Source organism: Neofelis nebulosa, chromosome 5, assembly GCF_028018385.1.
Source record: "Neofelis nebulosa isolate mNeoNeb1 chromosome 5, mNeoNeb1.pri, whole genome shotgun sequence".
Lineage (NCBI taxonomy): Eukaryota > Metazoa > Chordata > Mammalia > Carnivora > Felidae > Neofelis > Neofelis nebulosa.
The window spans coordinates 84,926,762-84,949,400 of NC_080786.1; the positions used below are offsets into that span (position 1 = coordinate 84,926,762).

General features: G+C 51.1%; 1 long non-coding RNA gene across 3 annotated transcripts; it reads right to left on the reverse strand.

Annotated features, from left to right (window-relative positions):
* Positions 1-1,527: 1,527 nt before the first annotated feature.
* On the reverse strand, positions 1,528-19,785 carry LOC131512348 (uncharacterized). Of its 3 annotated transcripts, none has more exons than XR_009262103.1 (5): positions 17,881-19,785; positions 15,792-15,886; positions 14,662-14,786; positions 12,287-13,036; positions 1,528-1,909 (listed from the first exon to the last, which is right to left on the reverse strand). It is a non-coding gene; the product is annotated as an uncharacterized LOC131512348 (long non-coding RNA). The 3 variants fall into 3 exon arrangements; XR_009262104.1 differs by lacking the exon at positions 1,528-1,909 and adding an exon at positions 2,076-3,766 and having other exon boundaries at positions 18,908-19,785; XR_009262102.1 differs by lacking the exon at positions 1,528-1,909 and adding an exon at positions 2,076-3,766.
* Between the last annotated feature and the right edge of the window lie 2,854 nt (positions 19,786-22,639).

A 22,639-nucleotide genomic window follows, 5' to 3' on the forward strand; every position in this document is an offset into this window, starting at 1 on the left:
GACTCAAAGCCTCAGCTCCCCTCCTTTAAAACACACTACTATCTGCCTCAAAACTCTGCACGGAGCACAAAGGGCACAAACTGCTCTGTGACTCATAAATATAGCCAGTGACTACACGTGGGCATGAACATTTCTCTTTAATTGTCATTTTCTCCCGGAAAGCCCAGAGATAATAGGAAGAAAGTGGGAGAGGAGCCAGAGAATGGGGGCATCAGGAGAGGGTGTTGCTGCGGGAAGCTGACCCCCTCCTCAAGCGCCCAAGCAGCAATTATCACTGGTCAGCCAACCTGAAACACGTCCTGCCTTTACGAATTTTCAATCAATACCCCAAATGCCAGAAGTTTCTTTTCAAATTAAAAAAAAAAAAAAAAAGTGAGGAAGGAAGAAAGGAAGAACTCCAAACAGTGGACAAAAACCAGGCGCCATGGCCCCCACTCCAGCTTGTGAAGCGGCGACAATGGTGAGAAACCAATGCCCAGAAGCACAAGGCGGCTTTCAGACACCTCTTGACCTTGTCACTTCCTGGGTAATTAAGAGGCACTACAGTTCCGTGTCACTGTCAGGGGCTGAATGTATATCGATAGATAGATATATATGTTCTTAAAAAGATTCTTTTTCTACAGCCTTGGTCAGGATCCCGCCAAAGAAAAGGGGGGAAAGAAAGGCATTTTGTCCAGAGTGCAGTGAAAGGAAGCATGAAAGCAGAAAACCTAAATTTTTCAGCACAGTCTGCTCCTGACATGGGAAAATGGCGCAGACAAGAATAGATGGCTTGTTCGCTGTTGTTTTTTCCCTTCCTTCCCTTGACAGAGTATCTCTGTGAATGTGCCGCAGGCGGCAGGGCCCTCGTCCGGCTCTGCGTTCTTCTTCGGATACCTTAAAAGCAATAATGTAAACCCTGAGTTCTCCAAGATAGGCTGCATCCCCGCTTTCCTTCTTTGGGCCTCAGTTGCCACAAATGAGGGAGACTGGATTAAACCCTCTTCGGGGCCTTTTCCGGGGCTGACATTTGCCGAGACTGTGAGAAATGGTTTCTGTCTTCTGACCCTGCCAAGGATACAGAGGAACACAGAATTCTGGGAGAGCAGGCATGGGCCTCTCCCCATATGCCTGTCAAACACCAGCTACCGAGGCCACTCAGAACCTTAGGGAGTCTTGCGGCAAGGACCCCTCGAGAAGGTTGGCCCAACCCACTGGAGAGCAAAGCTCTAAAGACACTTTGCCAGCTCTGAGTCTGATGGTTCTTCGGCGCATCTGTGCTCTTTCCCAGTGGCTCTGGTCTGGGGGGCCCCACCGAGAGGGCTGGTGACAGTCTGCTCGGTCATTGGACACGGGTGGCATCCCCATCGTGGACCGTGAGCTCCCGGGCCCTCGGCCCTCACGGATTATCTCTGGATCCCTCTCAGCACTGAGCCCGATGCTCAGCATGTGGGAGGTGCTCTGTGGATGTATTAAGCCAACATCTGGATTCAAAGACACAGGGGAAGCAGGAAGCATGTTGATGTTGGATGCAGAGCAGTGAATCACTTCTGCGTAAAACCGAGGTTTTTATTTCAACAAAACTGGTCACTTCGCCAAATTCTAGGCAGCTGGTTTTATGGCCAGAAGACAAGAATCTGTGTCTGTCATCTCTCTATGCCCACCACTAACAGTGACCAGGTATACAAGCCACTACACTATGAGGGATGTTGCAGGCGAATGATGTGGCCCACGGAGGCTTTTGTCTTTGGTGTCCCTTGGCATGGGGTTTGGCTATATCGTGACTGCCCTGGTGTCAGTGGGGTCCTGCAGCGAGTGACATTCTCTGCATGCTGTCCTGACGGCATTACACAAGCATGGGCTCCCAGCCAGCCAAAAAATACCGTGGAAGTTGCATTGGTTGCCCCACCGAAGATGTCCCCTTTCCTTCCTGGAATATCAAAAGTATGCACTTTTGTAGTAGTAGTAAATGTAAAAGGAATTACATTTACCCAGAAGAAAAGTACAATACAATGTACTATGATAATAATATGTTACAATATAACTCAGATGAAGCTTGTCTAGACGATCTCTCCAACTCATCAGGTGCTGTGTTTTAAAGCGTTCTGGCTGAAATGGAGAAAAGCGGGCCCCCAGACAACTGGTTGCCTTCGCAACCCCACCCGAGGGGAGGGCACCGGGTCAAGTGTGATCTGTCCCAAGCAAGGGCAGCCTCTCCCCAGGTACCAAAAGATCATTATCACTTTCGCTACGTGGGATCTCGGCTATGTTTTCTTCTGGCCAGCCTAAAGCCCTTTGCATTTGTTCTGACAGAGGTTTGAGAGGCAAGATGGACAATATCACCAGCCCAGGGAGAGCGGGGCACAGAAAGGCCAAGCTGATGAAACACGTAACAGTGAAGGTGGGGCTGGGCCTGCAGGGTATTACGGTCAACACTAACAGCTCGAGTCCTCAAAAAATTATGTGAGGAGACACCAAAGGCGGGGGGGGGGGGTCATTTAAGAAGACCAGACGTAGCTAACTCTAAAAAATAAAACGCTAAGAACAAATGGCAAGAAAGCAAATTTCTGTACCAAAGCTATCCAACAGAACATTCGGGGCTGATGGGACCGTTCTATTCTGCGCTGCCCAATGTGGTAGCAGCTCGCCACATGAGGTTAGCACCCACGTGAAATGCGGATGATGTGACTGAAAAACTGAAATTAAAATTGTATTGCCTCTGGGGCGCCCGGGTGGCTCAGTGGGTTAAGCATCTGACTTCGGGTCAGATCATGATCTCACGGTCCGTGGGCTCGAGCCCCGCGTCAGGTTCTGTGCTGACAGCTGAAAGCCTATAGCCCGCTTCGGATTCTGTGTCTCCCTCTCTCTCTGCCCCTCCCCTGCTCACGCTCTGTCTCTTTCTCTCTCAAAAATAAATACACATGAAAAAAATTAAAATAGTGAAAATAAATTGTACTGCATTTAATTAACTGAAACAAATGTAAATGCGTATGTGTCTGGCAGTTACCATTTGGGCATTTGGACAGCACAACTCTACACTCACATGCATCATCTGAAAACATGACAAAACTTCAAGTTCTTGGGGACTTGTAAAGCCTCGAAAGTCCTGAATAAAACAATAAACAAACCAACCAACAGGAGGAAGAGGCTTCTCAGCTCTCACTTGGTGTCCACATGGGACTGTATCTTCTAAGCCGAGGCGGGTGGGCCAGAGTTGGTGACAGGGACGGAGCTGCCCTGAGCCCGTAGGCGGTGGCACGCCCGCCCCCGGACACCTCTGCCCCCTTCCCGCAGCCCCCAGCCATGCTGGTGATGATGACAAGACAAAGGTCGTCTGGGGGCAGCAGCAAGTCCATCAGTCCGGAAGCTCCCGGAGGGCAGGGACTGGGTCTCAGCCACCACTGAATACCTCTCTCCAGCTTCCCAGGTCCGTAACACGGCTGGCACTCAGAAGAGAGTTGTTTTGAACAGAATTCTCAATATTTGTTACAGAGGTTGTCACGATTACAGGATGGGCTGTGGACTGAATGTTTGTGTCCCAGCATAAATCATACGTCGAAACTCTAATCCCCACTGTGATGGTACTCGAAGGTGGGGCTTTTGAGAGGTTAAGTAGGTTTAAATGAAGTCATGTGGGTAGAGCCCCCATGATAGGATTCGTACCTTATAAGGAGGACATCTCTCTCTGCCATGTGAGGACACAGCCTTCAAATCAAGAGGAGGGTTCCCGACGGACAGCGATCTGGATTTGCTGGCACCTTGATCTTGGTCTTCCCAGCCCTGAAGACTGTGAGAAATAGATGTTTATGGTTTAAGCCACCAGGTCAATGGCATTTTTTTATCGCAGCCCAAGGGGGGCTGAGACGGGGTTTGGGGGGAAAGCAGCTTTTGGCATCAGTTTTTTCGTAGGCACTCATTAAAAATAAAAACAAAACCAACCAGACCAAAAGAAACATTACCAGGCCCCTCCCATGGGAACTATGAAGCCAAGAAAGAAGATTCCCTGTTCTAGAAAGGACCCTGCCAATAAGAGACATGACCAAGCACAGGAGTAATTATGACCCCAGGCATAAAGCAACTGGTTTCATCTGAGCCACACTGATGGAGACTTTGGGCCCCACCAAGGCAAGAGGGATACATTACTGCCAAAATGGGGGAGGGGAGCAGAAGGGGGCAGCTTCCTGGAGAAAGTGGTATCCGGGCCAGGTGTAGAGGGATATAGTGGATGTGCTTGTGCAGGAGACTGGGATGGGAGCATAGAACACAGGCTACAAGGCGAGGCGGAGGGGGGGAACCCTAGAGACTAGTCTAGCCCTTTGTGTAGCAGTGCTATGCAGGGAGGCCCGAAACTCTGCTCTGGCAAGGTAAGGGGTCCCCTTGGAGCTCTGGCTAAAAACCGTAAGGAACTGGGGTATTTGGAATTTCTAGCTGCTAGGCTCACTACCGCTGAAATGGATCCCCCACCCCAAGCCCCACCTCTTTCGCAACGAGAGAGGGTGGACAGCTGAACAACCCGTGTGGCCTCCCAAGTGGCCGTGGGAAGGGGCTGGGTTGTCTGCTGCCCCCACTCTCTTCCTCCTGCTGTGAAATCCGCATCAGCTGGAGATGCCCAAGAGATCCGTTTCCATCTGTTCTGGGCATGGTTGGTAGGAAAGCTGCAGATCCAAGAGGCAGCTTGGCCTATCAGCATGACAGAGGCAGCCTCCGGTGGGGGTAGGGAAGGAACCCACAGCAGAGACATGCTCAGCCAGCTCTGGGAACAGCTGCCCAGCGGTGGGGCCGGGAGGCTCCCAGCTTCCCAGCCGCCCACAAATCCCCCATTTTGTAGCCTGCGTGCTAAGGGTGTCAGTAAGTTCATCAGAAGCACATCCGCCCTGAATGATAGCAACCGTGGGCGCGTTCTAAGGGAAGCCCACGAGAGTTAGGGGACTCGGGTGACCACACCAGCAGGGCCTGTGGTATCCCCGAGAGCCTGGAAACGACCCCTGCAGATTTCATCCGTCTCTAACTGGACCAGGAAGTATCCTCAGCCAAGACCCCAGGCAGGCTCGTCTACAGCTGTGCTGCTCTCGGCATGTCCCAGGGTGCCCTACCACCCGCTACCCTGGCCCTCGCGAGCCCCTCGCAGCTCTGTGAGGCTGGGCGGGGGACATACTTCTGAGCAAATACTAGATGAACAGCTGTTCTGTTCAGCATATGGTCTCAGCAGTTTCCTCCAAAGGCAGGGCTGGAAACAAAAGTTCCCATCCAGGTATTCATTCTGGTGATGATCCCAGGGGGCAGGAGTGAGATCCAGCTGAGAGGGAAACAAGGAAGAAGGGAGACATACAAGGATGCATTCCTGAGGCGGCTTCCACCTGGCACCCTTCCTGGGGAACTCCTGAAAAGCCTTGTGGAAAGCATCTCAGAACTGCCCACCCAAGCACTGAAAGGGGAAAGCACTTATCGCTATGTTCCTGTGCCCCCGCGGTCACGGGCAGTCCCGTGCGGTTCCAGGATACACACTGGTAAATGTCAATGCTACAGAGCAGACAGTCCCGGGACAGGGAGTGAGAGGTTCGTGAGGCGGCCCAGAGGGAAGTGCAGTCAGAGCATCTCCACAACAGTGCTCAAAGCCTCTGGCACCTGCGGGCTGCACTAGAGCCAGAGCAAGAGGGGGTTTCCAGAAAGCCTGGGAGAGTTACGTCTGCCTCCACCATGTCTGTCCCTGAGTCCAAGGCACAGGCTAAACCCTCCTGAGGCCTGCTCCTGGCTAAGATGCTGTATTAGTTTCCAATTCTCTGATGGCACTGGCGCTCAGAAGTCTGACATGGGTCTCACTGGGTGCAAATCAGGGTTTTGACGAGGTTGTGTCCTTTCTGGAAGCTCTAGGAGACCATCTGTTTTCTTGCTTTTTCCAGCTTCTAGACCAGGGGGTGGGAGGGGGGGGTGGGGTCTGTTGGTCCCTTGGTCTTGGTCTGTGGTCCCTTCCTCCATCCTCAAAGCCAGCAGTGGCCAAGCAAGTTTTCCTCACATCACATCACATCACATCACATCACATCACATCACTCTGACACGGTCTCCCTTGCCTCCCTCTTCCCCATTGAAAGGACCCCTATGGGGCGCCTGGGTGGCTCAGTCGGTTGGGCGTCCGACTTCAGCTCAGGTCATGATCTCACGGTCCGTGAGTTCAAGCCCTGCGTCAGGATCTGTGCTGACAGCTCAGAGCCTGGAGCCTGCTTCGGATTCTGTGTCTCCCTCTCTCTCTGCCCCTGCCCCGTTCATGCTCTGTCTCTCTGTGTCTCAAAAATAAATAAACATTAAAAAAAAAAAAAAAAAAGGATCCCTGTGATTACACTGGGGGCCCCTTGGATAAGCCAAGACAATTTCCCCATCTCAAGGTCAGTTGATGAGCAACCTTAATTCCACCTGCAACCTTAATTCCCCTTCACATGTAACATAGCATATCCACAGGTTCCAGAGATGAGGTGGTGAATGCCTTTGAGGGACCATTTTCCCACCTACCCCAGATACTATTTCATCTGTTCCTGAAAAGAAGAGTCCAGGGCACTTCTGCAGTTAATTGGGGTGGACCTGTCTGGTCCACAGAGCCAGAAAGGAAGAACCTGCCTGTCTCCGAGGCTGCCCCTTATGACCCCCACATTTTGCCAGCTGCCTACTTTGGCAACGACAACTAAACCCAACAAAGTCAGGAGACAGATGACCCAGAGGCCCCAAGGTGACCCAGACATCATAGAAAGGGCCTGAACTTCACAGACAGATGGACTCAGCTCTGATCCCAACCTAGGAAAGACTGTTCAACCTTTCCAAGCTTCCAGATCCCAGAGCAGGGCCAAAGCCCCAGGGGACTGTCAGGATTGGAGATCACTTTTCCAATCTCTACAAAATAGCTGTTGAAGGATTACTATGTGACCAGCTCTCTCCAGGCCCTAGGGCTATACCAGGGACAAGACCAAGTCCTGACCCCCATCAAGCTTACGTTACACCCTAGACGTTGCCTGGAACATAGCAGTTGCTCGGTAAATTGAAGCCATCATTAGGGCTTCAAGGCAGTAATTCTCAAAGAAGTAACTCTACCCTTTAGTTATTTACTGATTTATAACATACAAAATATAATCATAACCATTCCCTCATTTGATTCTCAAAACAACCCAGAGAGGGAGATAGCAGGCTACTCCATGGTTCTTCCTGCGGCCTTGGTGAGACTTGTACCCAATCCAAGCACCCCCATCCATGCAGAGTGGGTTACCCCTGCCCTGTTTCCATAATTTCATTAGGCAAAAGGCCAGGAGAAGGAGAAACTGAAGCCTAAAAGACTTAGAATCGTTCTTCTCTAGAGCTCCGGATGCAACAAAATATCTTAAAGCCATTTTCTCACCTGCTGTAAATGGTTGAACCATATTTGGAGGGTGGGGTGGGGTGGGGAATGTTTGCACCTCTCTTCACGCATTCGGCCCAGGCTGCCTTGCACTAACATGCATGTTTTCTTGTCTCTCTCTCCCGCAGAGCTGTGAACTCATCACCTAGGGGTGGCAAGGTCTCAGTGAAGGGCTTTGCAATTATTTAGTAGCCCAGAGGAAGCATTTGCTAATTCTGCCCCCTCTCCCATCCCCCAGGTCTCAGCAGAAGCCTCAGGTGACGACTGCATGCATGACCGATTTCTATGTCTCTATGTTACACTCGGGTTGTCAGGCACGAGCTTCCGCTCCTGGAGGGAGCACGCAGGCTAGCCTCCCACGGGCAGAGCGAAGGCAAGGATGTTCCTGAGCTTGCATCTAGCTTCGCTCTGTATCCTCACCCCCAGTTCCTGAAAGGTAAGCTTCCCCCCAACAGAACGTGAGGGGGCCAGAAGGGATAGTCTGCAGCACAGGGCATAGGACGGTTGTCCCTTGTCTTTGGCTGATCTGGCGCGTGCCTCTGCCTCCGCTGCCTGCCCTTTCCCACACTCTGCTTGCTCCTTCCTTCAGTTGTCAGATCTCCCAGGCTCAGCAGGCAGTCTGCCATAATTCTCAAGAATAAAGAAAACATTTTAGGGTTTGACAAGCCCAACATTTGCATGTCTGTTTTCAGAGAAATACCCATCTGGGGGGATTAAGCCTTTTTTTTTTTTCCTCCCTCCCCATCCGACCCAAAGTATGAAAACATTCTTGACATAGTTGCCTGAAAAAGGATTTCTAAAGAGAAAAATACCTCCCATACCCTGTGATTTCAGTGACTTGGTGTGAAAAGCACCCGAAAGAAAGGGGATGAAGTGGAGAACAGAAAGGAAAAAAAATCTCTTTAGTCAAATAGCTTGTTAATCTTAAAGTAGGCAATGCATTAGCTTTCCTCTCCAGTCTCAGGAAATACACATGTTGGTGTGTATTTCATCCCCAAGCAGCACCTCTTCACCGAGGAGCAGGACCTGTGCACCCATAGGCCCAGGGCACCAATACTATGGGGGAAAGGCAGAAACCCAAGGCCCAGAGTCCAGAGCCACTGAGCAGAAGGTGGGGGGGGGGACACAGAGAACACTTTTTGGGGTATGCACCTCCCTCTTGGGGAGGTTCTCATCTTAAAGCAAATTTGTGGGTGGGATTCCTAGAAAAAGGCCAAGTAGGGCGACTCATCCTAAATCATTAAAGATTTTAGCTGAAGATGATTTGCACAAAATCCAACTGCACTCAATCAGGTCGGGAAGCCAGTGAACTTCTGATGTGATGAACTTGGCTGCCATTGCCCCGAGGAAGGCAGAGTTGTGCCCAAGAAAGTGATGGAGGACTGAGCAGCTGGCTGGTCCAGGTAATGTAGCAAAAGGCAACTTTAAGGTTTTGGAGGTGAAGGGAACATGACATTGCCCAAGATAAAAACCACCCACCCATCCATTCATTCAACAACGGAACGTCTGCATTGGCCACAGCACTGGTTAAATGTTGATGCCTTTCAACCTCAAGAGGGCACATGGGCCCATGAAGCCCTGGAAAGGAAATATGTTGGGAAGAAAGGAAAATTTAGAGAACCACCCCCCCCATCCCAATGAGTTGATTGCCTGTGGAAGGGCCAGGGCAAGTGTCCCAATACAAACCCCAGAGACAGGGCCCAGCACATGTTGCTGGAGACAGGTGGCCCAACACACACACAGGATGCTCAGAGATTTCCTGTGGCCTGAGTTCCAAATGGCACAGGCTGAGGTGGCACATCTCGTGTGCCAGTCAGGAGAGCAGTTTCTAAATGAAGCCAAAGAAGAGAGGCCAGCAGGAAAGGACCACCCCCCCCTTCTTCAAGGAGTCAGGGAGCTCCGAGGGAGTGCTCAACCTGGTGGAGGAGGAGAGGAGGGGGACCCATGCCAGGACACAATGTCCAGAGTGGAGGAGCTCTGGTCAAGATTTGGGGGACAGGGCCAGGTGAGGCCAGGGCGTGAGGCCCCATGGGGACATAGGCTGGGCAGTAATGGTCCAGGCATGCCCTCAGAGGCCACCACAAAGGGTGGTTGCCTAACCACCACTAGAAAACAGAGGGCTGGGCGCTCCGGCCTACAAGGGGTCAGTGAAGAAAGAAAGGGGGTGGAGTGAGGTAGAGTGGGCTGTGAAGCCAGATGCCTTGCTTTAGAGAAGTATTCCCTCCAGTCCCCAGAAATCCTAGAAACTGCAGCAAGCTGCCTAAGATAAGTAGGGTGAGAAGCCAGGAGGCCGTCCGTCTGGGGTGGGTAGCAAAAAGAACACTCCCCACCACCACGTCATGCCTTCTCCCAGGAATAGATTAATTTCAAAACTTTTTCCTAGGTACACAGTATATCATACAAAACGACGTATCCAGCCATCCTGCCTCAGATTCCACTCTGGGATTTCTCCATGAGCATTTGGCTTTCCCACTGCAGGACGGAAGAGGAGGTTGGAGAAGTTTGCTTACAGGGACAACAACCCAGGGACACGTACTCTAGGAGACACTGGAGCCTGGCGTCTGGGTAGGACATCTGACCCTCTTCACCCCTCCCCCCTTAAAAGAAAGCATGGAGACCCAAAGGCATTTGAGCAGAGGGCAGAGAGGCTAAAGCCCCCTCCACACCCAGCCCATCCGCCTCGCTGCCACCCCAGCCCCTACTCGGCCACCCAGTTCTTCTCAGTGCTGAACTGATTAGTCATTCATAACGCTCAAGTCATTAATTGAGGAAGGAAGCCACGCTACGGGCCTTGAATCACACTGGATCCAGGGGAGAGCAAGGCCAAACTTGCCTGACTGGGTTCGATATTGCATTACTGAGATCAGTGCAGCAAGGGAGAGGTTCACAGGTTACCAAGCCCCACGGAGCCCACCCACAGCCGCAGCCTTGGCTGACCCTCGATGGGGAGCCCTGCTGCTTCTGGGGTGTGGGGAGACTCAAGGGTTCAGAGACAGGTTGGAAGGACACCAGATCGGCCCAGTGTCCCCCTTGACAGATGGTGAAACTGAGGCCCAAGGAGGCAGGCACTTGCTGCAAGTCAAATAGCAAATTTAATATAGATGGGATAGAACTCTCATATCTCAGTCCTGTGGCCCCAGCAATTTCCACTGCACCAGACTACTCCTAGGCAATCGTAATATTAAGGCTTGGATGGTAAGGGGCGATGTGAATGGCAAAATAACAAAATAACAAAAACAACCCAGTGTCCATCAGTAGGCAAGTAGCTTTAAAAAATGAAATGGGGTGCCTGGGTGGCTCAGTCAGTTGAGCTTCCAACGTTGGCTCAGGTCATGATCTCATGGTTCGTGGGTTCGAGCCCTGCATTGGGCTCTGTGTTGACAGCTCAGAGCCTGGAGCCTGCTTCGGATTCTGTCTCTGTCTCTCTCTGCCCCTCCCCTGCTCATGCTCTCTCTCTCTCTCTCTCTTTTTCTCTCTCAAAAATAAATAAACATTAAATTTTTTTTTTAATGAGATGTAGGTTAAGTAAAATGAAATGTGAATCAGCCATGTAGAAAGATTGGCCTGACTCTCTATGTTCTGGTATGGATCGATCTCCCTGATAGAGGTTTATAAGCAAGAGAGTATGACCTAGTACCTATAGTATGCTGCCATTTTGGAAGAAGGGAAGCACACACACACACACACACACACATACCTGTGTGTGCTCTTGCCTTTGCATAAACCACCTCAAGGATGCATGGAAAACTGTCAGCAGTCGTTGTGTCTGGGAGAAGCCCTCAGGGGCAGAGTATAGAGAACAAGAGGGGACGGGCTTACTTTTTACTCTTCTTTCTTACAACTCGGATTATCTACTATTGGCCTGTGTGATCAAACTGAAATCTAAAACACGCACCTAGCCCGAGACTCAGAGTCAGCAATCCTGACTAGCTACAGTGGGTACTAGTCTCGGAACATATAAGCATATAAGCTGAAAAGGCAATGGACTGATGACCAGAAAAATGAGTGAAAGAAACAAAATGTTGTCTGAACCCCAAGGTAGTAATTAAATATATGGCGTCACATGTTGGACGAGACAAGGAACATATCACAGTACTTAAGAGCCAGAAGAAAGTATCAAGATTATGATGGGCAGCCTCTCATTGGGCAGAGTGGTGGGAGTCTGAGAACCTGGGTTCGAGTCGTTGGTCACCTAAAATCTCAGAAACCTCAGTTTCCTCATCTGCAAAATGGGAATGGTAATATCTCCTTCCTGGAATTTTCATGCGGATCAAGTGGGATCGTGGATGGGAAAGAACTTAGCAATGTGTAATGTATAGAACGGGCTGGGGGACTATGGCGAGCCCTGTCCCCCTGTACCCCTCCTCTCCACCTGCAGGTCTGAATGCTTTCCCCAGCCTCAGGCACTTTCAACACCTCAGTGCCCAGTGCCTCAGTTTCTACGTGCTCAGGAAAAGCTCTAAGGGAGTCTCCTTGGGGTGTCTTCTACCCTCTCCCCTCAGGCAACAAAGGCCGCAGACACAATTTGCCTGAGGTCACAAAGGGACAGCCCCAGGAAGAGAATGGCTTCATTCCTTCACATCTTAAAAGATTTCATTCTTTGTAAGTGGTCTGCTTACACGTAGAGAACTTGAGAGGAGTCACACATCTTGAGCTGAATCAGCTACCTCCTCATTATTTACCCACCAGCCTCCCCCGGGATTGAGTGACATTTCAGGGACAGCAAAGGTTTCAGGAAAAGTGCCCTCGCATGTGGCCACAGGAAGCAAATCCCCCTCCAGCTCCCCCAACTCCAGGATGAGGGAACAGGGGCTGTCTGAGCCAGATCTGGTGGGCACACGGTGAGAAGCGAACCCCTGGGTTAGGACCAAGGCTGTGGAGAGGCCAGAAGGAAAGAAGCATGCATCACAAAACCTCCCCCACAGCTACCTGGAAAAGGGGCTCCAGGCGCCTCTGGTATCCTCTTCCCACCTGCCAAGGAGCTGCCATCCACACCATCAGTCGAGCCTCGGGGAAGCCCAAACATGGTTCCCGTCTTGTGGATGGGGAAACTGAGGCTCAGAGAGAAGAGAACCTCTGTCTAGGTTTACAGCCAAAGTCTCCCCCCTCCGTTCCAGCTGTTTCCATCTATCCCTGTGGAGAATGGTGCTTGGAAAGAGTGGGACACCCATCACTTGGGATGCAAATAGTTGTTGTCTGAAAGGAAGAAGAAAACAGGGCAGTGCTGTGGAGACATGAGGACCTGCACGGAAACACACTTGCTTGTTCAGGGCCACCGATCAGGTGCTATTTCTGGCTACTAATTATGCACAGGGGCCAGCAGAGGCCCGATTTCTGTGGCTGGCTGCACGCTGCGCCCTGGCGCTTACACCCACTCCTAATTTTCACGGCTTCGCCCCGCCCGCCCCCACCTACTGTATTTCCCCCTCCTTCGTCACCACCGCAGACTCCTTCCCCAGGCACGGGCCGGGCTCACCGCTCCTACCACCTGGGTATGTCTGTGCGAGGAAGGAGCTTTCTAGAGTCCTCCCATCTTGCGTGAATGTGCTCGCTCGTTCATTAATTCATCAAATACGCACCAAACACTGATAGGCCAGACACCCCACCAGAATCCTTGCATGACTCGACGTAATCACGCAGACTTTGGGCTGTCTTTCGTAGACAGCCAGAGAGAAAACGCTGTTGCAAAAAAAAAAACAAACAAACAAACAAAAAAAAACTACAATGCGATGATAACAGGATAACAGGAAAAAGCTTGAGTTTTTATTAATGCATTATTATTTATTAATTATGTTCCTCTGTCTTAAATCTTCCCTCGGTCACCAGAGTGGGATCAATAAATGGCAACATTTTCCCATCTGATGATTATTTTAAATGAGATTACAAAGACATGGAGTTTTAATTTCACATGCATTAGTTTCTGGGTCTTGGGTCTCTCTTTTTTTTTCCCCCCCTCAAAGCAGATAAATGAGGTTCTAAACTTAGGATAATAAGGCTTAACAGCGAGGCGCTTTTTAAAAAGTGAATCATTTCTCAGTTCTCCTTTGCTAATCTCTCTTGGTAACATTAATTATGAGTTTGTGCAGCGTGCCCCAAGGCGAGCTCGGCTTTCCCAGGACAATTAAAGTTACTTAATTATTAAAAACTGTGTGTGCTGCTTCCCAGAGAGAAAGAGGCAGCCGGGCCCAGCTCCCAGAGCCCCCCACAGGAGTGACCGGACACTCTGTGGGAACTCGGCTCCTTTCCCTCACCATTGTAATTCTTTCAATATAATCTATGAAAACCCCCTTGCTGACCCCTGATAGCAGTAGGACATGTCGCCCCACACCCTGAAAATGGCTAGAAGGGGAGAAGGAGGGGTGCCGTGGCCCAGCTGCATTCGCAGCAGACATTCCCAAGAGTGCTACTAATTTGTAACAGCCTTTTTGTTCTGGACGGGGCTTTGGTTGTGGTACTGGGTCTGCCACCAACACCCCAGGGAGACTTGGGGCAAGGTCACTCCTGCAATTCTGAGCCTTGGATTCATAGTCCCAGGCACCCTTCAATCTCTAGGGGGCCTCCAGGTCCTGATTCTTTGATGAGGCTAACACTTAACCTGGAAAGGGAAACTCCCATTTTTCATTCCACTTCCTATTCTCGTTCATTCATTCATTCAGTCAGTCAGCAAGCATCTGCCCTGTGCTGGGCGCTGTTTTAGCTCAGGGATAGAGAAGAGAGGCAACATTCTCAAATCCTGCCCACCATCTTGCGCACAGAAGGAAATGGAGACTGAGAAGGGAGGAGGCTGGTTCTGGGGCTCCCCAGAAATTCACAACGAGGCAGGCAAGAACCCAGTCCTCCTGACCCCTGCCCTGGGGAGCTTTCAACACCCTGCTGCCAGCCATCTGCTTCCACTCCTTAGCTCCCTCCCCTTCTGATCTATTTAGCTCCTTCCCACCCCCAGCCCCCTCCCGGGGCTCCAAGTCTCCAAGGAAGCATAGCCCCTTAGAAACATCCTGGCCACCTATAAATGTGAGCCATCTATATAATTTTACATACGCTAGTAGCCACATTGTTAAAAAAAAAAAAAACACTTAACCAAGATAATTTTTAAAAATCATATTTTAAACTTGTGATAAATATAGACATGTATTTACTGATAAGATATTTGACACTTTAAAAAAATTAAATCTTCAAAATTCACTGAGGATTTGACAGTTACAGTACATCCCAGTCTGGCTAGCCATGTTTCAAATGCCCAAGAGCCACCTGTGGCCAGTGGTTACTAGCCTGAGCAAGCAGCACAGAAGTAAGGTTCCTCTCACCTGTAACTTTCCATCAGTCCTCAATACTCAGTACAATCCAGGAAGAAAAGTGTGCAATTCATGCACACGGCATGACAGGGGAAGTCTGGAGCACCGTGTCCCCAGGACACCGACCCCGCAGACTACTACATAACCGAGAAAGTAAAATACACATCATTAAGTGCAAAGAGCGAGATAGAAACAGTGTATGTGGAATTCTGCCCCTGCAGGGCACCTGCATATCTCCTTGTATGTGCGTCAACTATCTCTAGAAGGATTCCTAAGAACCAAAACCTTCCCAAAGGAGAACTGGATGGATGGAGGACGGGGCACAAGGGGGACGTTCGCCGCCCGTGTGTCCACACTTTTGGACTTTGAAATATGTGGATGCGTGACCCATCAAAACCTAAACTCAGAACTCTTCAGTTAGCGGGCACACTGTGGGCACAGGAGGCCTGCCAGCACGACGCTTGCTCCCAGTCCCCAGGGCAGTGCACCAGCAGGGGAGCAAATACAGGTCTCTGTTGTCCCCGCTGCTCCACAATAGGAAGAAGGAGGCTTGGCAGAGGCCCAGGGCAGGAAGACATGATATCAAGTGACTTTAAAGGGCTCTTTTGTTTCCGGAAAGGCAGCGGTTTCCCCTCTGCATCCCTGCCCCCCTCTCGGAGCCTGCTGTCTCTGGGATCCCTCCACCACCTGCTACCATAGCATCATTTCTCCCCCCCCCCCCCCCCACCGGAAGAGCCTCTGGGCTTGAGGTGGGGAGGGGAGGGAGGCACTGGCTGGGAAGGAGCGTCATCCTGTCTTCCCAAAGGATGTCATTCATTCCCAGATGTCATTTCCAGAGGCATGATGCCACCCTGCCAGCTGCCCTGTAAATCCTGGCATATGACGCAGAGCAATGGAACAAGAGAGCAGAGCCTGAGCATGGTCGCACCTGTGCGTGTGTCCACCTGTGCACATCCGGGGCCGCGCTGATACTCACTCACACACTCATTCGGCCTTTTAACAAATACTAGCTGGGCATCTACTATATCCCAGTCTCTGTGCTAGAGCCTTGGGATCTGGCAGGGACGAGGCAGATGAGGTCCTGTCCTCAAGGAGCTTACCGTCCAGCAGCAGAAACGGGCATCAAATTGAAAATAATTCACTCGTAACTCTTGTGATAAGTACATGAAACCGGGGTTCACGGTCTAGTCTGGGAGGGCAGGGAAGGCTCACTCGAGAACTGGCACTTAAGTCCAGTCTAAAAACTAAATAAATCCAGAGGTGATGTCACAGGTGAGCCTTATGTGGATAGGGGCCCCACTATCAACTTGCTATGTCCTTGAATAAACCACATCCCCTTTTCAAAAATCTTTTTATTTGAAAATAAATTTAAAACTTCAAAATATTGTCAAAATATTCAAAACCACCTGTATGTTTTTAGCCAGGTGATTCACTATTAACATTTTACCCCATTTGCTTTATCAGTTGTTTCTTCTCTCCCTCTCTCTTTCCATCTCTCTCTCTCCCCCTCTGGCCCTCCTTCTCTCCCTCTCTTTCTTTCTCAACAACGTGACGGTACCTAACACACACTTTTGGTCCTTTAGGACCAAACGCTTCGGGAGCCCACTCCCTTTCTGAGCTCAGCATGGGAAGATGGTCCCCTGTCCCCTCTCCTCCCAGGGCGTCACAGGGAACGAACCCGTGAAAGCCTGCACGAGCAAATCTCGGGCACATGGAATAAAAATCATTACTATCCATTTGCTGAGCACCTCTTGGGACTTAGAAATGAGATTTAAAATGACTTCCCAGAGAGATGCCCCACGTCTCAATTCCTCCAGAAGACAGCCTGCTCTTTAGCCAGCCCTGGAGGTTGGGATGGGGACACGCGAGGGGAGGCGGGCAGCAGCGTCTGTCCACAGACCCTCTTCTCGGTCGGGTAGGCCTGAGCCCTGGGGAGGACATTTCTGGCTGACCAGCTCTCCCCACAGCTGAGGGGAAGCATCTCAAGGCAACAGACAACGCTCGCCCACCCCCGGGGGGGAAAGCCTCCTTCTCCATGATGAAATGGAACAGAGCCAGCCCAGAAACCCTCTCCTGGCCGGTCAGCCCGGCATTCAGGAGCACAATAGCGTTGGTCCTCTCAGCGGGTTTTGAGAGCCATTCCCTTAATGAGAACGATAAATTCACAAGAAAAGGCTGGTTGCCAAGCGCAAGGAAGGAAAGTGCTGCCTGGGCCTCACCGGCCCCAGGGGACCACCCCTCTGAGCGTGGGACCTGCAGAATCAACAACCGGACAGGGACGAGACCCTGACTACTGAGTCATATGTCTGGGCTCAGAGCCTGGCACCGTGTACTTTTCAAAGCTTCCCAGGTAACCATCTGTCAGTTTAGTACCGCTGGCCTAGCTACCCTCAGATCCTTCCAAGGCCGAGCCCCCCCCCCCCGCCCCCCTGATGGTGCGTCTGGGCCAGGACCCAGAGCCGGCTGAAGGGCGCACGTCGTCGGCAGAGAAACTTCAGGCCCTGTGCTGGCGGCCCCTGCATCCGGGAAGGAAGCGGGTGCAAGGACGTCGTGCAGCGTCTCTCATCCTTGGTTTACTCAATCGTCTCTGATACAGGCCGCGTTCTACAAGCTCTCCCCAAGTGGGCGGCGAGAGGCAGAAGAAAATCAGTGAAGCAGCCAAGTTCTGCTCTGGCTGCCCTGATGAAAGCTGGCTGCTGGCGTGGGCCGCTCGCTGGAGCACAGCTGTGGGCAAGGCCAGGTGCGGTGGGGCGGCCTCTGGGTGAGCCAGCTGCCCGGCTCCTGACTCATTCAGCCCTCTCAGCAGCAGGCCCGGGCCTCCCCCTCTGGCTGCCCTGCAAGCTTCTCCCCTCCGCGTCCGCCCCTCCCCCAAACACCCTCTTCCCGCCCCCCCCCCCCGCCCCCTCCCCTGCTCTGTATGGCCAGCTTATTTTCTTTTACTCTAGTTACCCACACCCCTCAACGGGGTCACCCTGCCCCACCCTGGGGGCTTCTTGAATTTCTAGGCAAACACTGGGACCCTGGGGCCCTGCAACCTTATCCCTCCCGTCATTAAACACTGAGACTCCCCGGGGGCCAAAAACTGTGTCAGAGTGGGCCCCCACCTCCCCGTCCCCAGCACTCAGCACTGCCCTAGGCAGAGAGCAGGCACTCAGGACACGAGGGAGGGAGGAAGGAAGGAAGGAAGGCTGCAATAAATCTGCAATAAAATCCGGTTCTTAATTGACCCACCGCATCAGACCTCTCCCCAGGGCCTGTTCCAGGAAGGTTCTTTAGTCGAACCCAGTTCGGAGTGACTTCCTCTCCCGTTCCCAGTATTCCGGGACTTCTCTTGTGTGGGGACAGTGAGAACGAGGATGAGGCTGGGGACTAAATGGATTTTGCGAAGATTCACCAGATATGGGAAGCCAGCCACACAGCCCGCAGAAGGGACAACGGACGGGAAGAATAGACATCTCTGAATGTCCAAATCTGGGCTATTCCTCAAGACCTGGAGGCAAAAGCCACCTCCTCAATGAAGGTTTCCTGGATTTCTCCAACCGGAAGTGATCCCTCCCTCCTCTAAAACTGCACGGCACATTACCCATCCTTCTTTCACGGACCCTCTGCAGTTTTCCATCTTGTGAGACAAGCATTATTACACACGTGACAACCATTGTATCACACGTGGTGATATAAAGGAACCAGTCAAGGCTTTGCAGTCAGGCTGCCCCAAGTTCAAATGCCACCTCTCCCTCTTACTAGCCGTGCAAATGTGAAGGAGGAGCTTAACCCTTCTTATCCTCGGTTTCTTCGTCTACAAAATCAGAATAATAACTATGTGCCCTTTAGGACTTTCTTTTTCCTGCCTGCGTGGGGAGGCAATGTCACGTATCAGCACCACATGACCTCCCACAGTCTGCCTCCTCTAACAGGGCGATGATGGGAGTTGGGGTCCTCAGGTCAGGTGTTTGCCACAGGAGATCGCATCTGGAGACTTCCCGTAAAGGGACCCTTGAGCATTCCTCAAGCTTCCTCACCACCCGCAAGGCACACCCCATCTGGGAGAAAAGCCTGAGGAAAGGGAGCACGTGGAATTCATCTGTTTTCCAGTCCTGGAAACTCAGGGGCCGTTGCAGGGGGCTGCTTAGCACAGCCAGGAATGACCTAGTTGAGGATACACAGACCTCAACCCAGAATGGGGCTGAGACCTGACGTGGGCCGCCCTTCTCAGGTGCATGGGGCTGCGTCGCTTACCAAGTACTTTCACATCCAGTACCTGCTGTGGTCCAGATAGCAACACGATGAAGTTGCCTACGCTGGAATCGTTATCGTCCTCGTTTTACAAAAAAAGAAACTGAGGCTCAGAGCAGACAGAGAAACGTTTCATCTCTACAGCATTCAGAGGAGGAAGATTCAGATGTTGATGTCAGGAACTTGCTCAGGTGTTTTTTTTTTTTTTTTTTCCCCTTTGCCTTCTGAAGGGGGGCCTGAGAGCTCCTTTGATGGCTTCACGTCACTTTAAGGACATCCTTTTTCCTCCTGCTGATTTGCGCTCGTGATGAAACAGGCATATGGCGTGTTCACTCAAAAACTCCTCAAAGACTGCTCCTCCCCAGCTATAACAAAATAAAAAATAAAAGAAATAGAGAGGGAAGGAGGAAATGCCACCCCGGAAGCCAACACAGCACCCAGAAGAGGGAGGAGGCTTCTTCAGTGGCACCCAGCTGCCGGCCCCACTGACAGGGGCAGCGGGTGCACCAGGGGCCGTAAAAGTCGTGCCATGGGTGTTTGATCGGAGTTACTTTTGAGTGGGTTCAAGACGAGAGCAGGGAACTGGCAGGGGTCAAACCCAGAAAAGCAGGGCAACCGGAGCTGGGACAGCAAGTGCCAGGTCAGGCGGAGTGAGAGTGGGTGTCGAGAATGAGTCCAGGAAACTTGAGGGCGGCAGGGCTCCCTCTTCTGTGGTGTCCGTGTGGGTCTGAGGGCAGGTGTGGTGGCCACAGGGGCCCTGCAGGGTGGGGCGTTCCTGGCTGCAGTTTCCTTTTCTGGCTGCTGCAGGGCTGACTCTGGGTTCCTTTGCTTGCCCCGGCTGACACTGAAATGGCTTTCGTGAACCGAAAGCCCTCCGAGTCTCCATCTCTAGACCAGTGGGGCCTGGGTCACACCCAGTGGCGAGCAAACCAGCAAGCACAGCAGCTGTCTCTGCCCTGTGTCCTTTGCTCCCCCTCCCCCCAGTCCAGCAAGAAGGGCAGGTCACTCCTGTGGTACTGATGGGGAAACTGAGGCGGGAAGCATTAAATTACTTTCCCGAGTATCACAATTCCTACGTGGAGGAGTCCAGATTTGAATCCAGTCCTACCTGGCTGCAAATCTCAGGCAAATTCTCCGCATGGTGCTGCTTCCCAAGCTTATGGCAAGGCTCCATCCATACCAACAGCCCCCTAGAGTTGTTCTTTTACAAAGTTGGCAACGGAGAACTAAAAGGGACCAGTGGTATGGGACACTTCTATCATCTCTTTCCTTTGCCCAAAGAGAATAAACACTAATACCGAGGGCAGTGGGGCAGAAAACCATTTGCCCAAATGCCCTTGCCAGAGACAAACAGATAAACCTTTTTGCAAGCTTGGTTATATATTAACTCAGCACCCAAGGGCGCTGTCCCATACAAGCAAGACCGAGTCCCTGCCTTTACCTCTGAGCTGAGCAAAAGGAGCCCCAGCATCCAGCCACTCTCCCGCCATACTGAGGAGCCCCCAGAGCCCCCAGCGCTGGGGTCCGTCCCCCTCCATCATGGAGTCGCATTCGGGCGACGCAGACGCACACAGCCAGTCCGGACAAGCAAAGAGAGTCAAGCCTCATGTCAAAGCTGAGAGTCTCCTGACCCAGGAGAGCTCAGTCCACACCCTGTACCTGCTCTGCTCTGTGCCTACTTCTGCACGCACCCATACGGCGTCACCCACTCACTTCTGGTCTCACCCACCGTGAGCAGGCAGAGCCCAGCAGCATCGTTGGCTGCTTTGGGTGAGAGCCGCCTCTTCCATATGTACCAGAGTTTCTGCTATCTCTACTCTGTCGTCCGCTGGCGGCTGAGAGCCACATATGTCGTCCTGAGCCCGTGACCGCTGTTGCTGTGGACGCAGTGGGGTGGCAGCAGGGGAGCAGGGCAGTGATACGTGTCACTGGTGCTCCAGGAGGGCTTTGGCCATTTCCTAAACTGCTGACATCTCAATTCTCAGCATAGGTGCCAGCTTGCCCTCCCAACTGGGTCATAAAAAGAAAAGGCATATATCTGGAAGCCTACTTCTGTTCCTTAACTAATCCCCCACTACTCCACGTGATGTTAAAATCTTAAGATGTAGGGGCCCCTGGGCGGCTCAGTAGGTTAAGTGACCGACTTCAACTCAAGTCATGATCTCATGGTTCGTGAGTTCAAGCCCCACATTGGGCTCTGCTCTGACAGTGTAGAGCCTGCTTGGGACGCTCAATCTCTCTCTGTCTCTCTCTCCATCTCAAAATAAATAAAACTTACAAAACAAAAAGATTTTAAAATCTTCAGAAGTAGAACATGGGTGTTGGCAGTAAGCCATCACCTCTTAGAGCAGGTGAGGAATAAAAAGAAAAACAAATAACCAGACTAAAAAAAAAACAAAACCCAAAACGATGTCTTCCTCTTAGGCAGTTAACAGTGTAGGCTGGACAATAACTTTCAGGCTGATAACCCCAACACAGGACTGGAACCTAAAATAAACCAGACAATGGGCCCCAAAGAAACCAAACAGGCAGCAAGACTCCCCCCATCCCCACCCCGTCTATACTTACCAGTCAAGTCACGGGACCCTCTGCAAATACACTCTCACTCTGGTCACTCTCACTAGACCTCAAGACTAAAGGCCACCCCAATCCCCCCCCTTTCATATCTCAAAGCCTCCATCTAGAAGGACCCTCTCCTCCTTCACCTGGCTCACGCCTACCTAAGCTTCATGCTACCCGCTCTGCGAAGCCTCTCCTAACCCACCCAACAATTAGAATAGACTGTTGCCCACTCTTACCCTCTCCTGTATTGAGCATAGCTATTTGATAGCAACTCGTTTGTTGTAGTTATTGCTTGTAAAATTCAGCCTTGTAGGGGGTGCCTGGGTGGCTCAGTCAGTGAAGCGTCTAACTCTTGATTTCGGCTCAGGTCACCACCTCACGGGTTTGTGAGTTTGAGCCCCGCGCTGGGCTCTGTGCTGACAGCACAGAACCTGCTTGGGATCCTCTCTCCTTCTCCCTCTGCCCCTCTCCCACTTGTGCCCACACGCTCTTTCAAAGTAAGTAAGTAAAATTTAAAAAATCAGACTTTGAGAATACTTCAAATTGTTCTCAAACAGGAATGATATTGTACAAACCCCAAGCCAGCCTTATAGTAGCTTCTCGGCAAATGTTTACTGAATGGACCTGTGAGTGACCAGATAAAATACCTTTATAATTACAAAGTTCAGTTGACCCTTGAACAACGCAAGGTTTAGGGGCACTGACCCCCTTCAAAGTTGAAAATCTGAGTATAATTTTTGATTCCCCAAAATCTTAACTACTAATACCCTACTGTTGACCAGAAGCCTTATGGGCAACATAGTCGATGTATCGATATTTTGTATACGTGTTACATATTGTATTCTTACAATAAAGCAAGCTGAAGAAAAGAAAATGTTATTAAGAAAGGAGGAAGAGAAAATACATTGACAGTACAACACTGTATATTTACTTAAAAAAATCTGCATATAAGTGGATTCAAACCCGTGTTGTTCCAGAGTCCACTGTATTTCTTTATGTGATCTCCCAGCACCCCTCATATAGGAAAGAACAAATATCATCATCTCCATTTTGTAGATGAGGGCAAGGCCACAAGGTTCACTCTCGTCCACTCGCTCAACTAATGCTTATTGTATGCAAGCTTCGGTCTAGAGCTGAGCTTCTCAAACTTTTTTTTATTATTATTATTTTTTTAACATTTACTCATTTTTGAGAC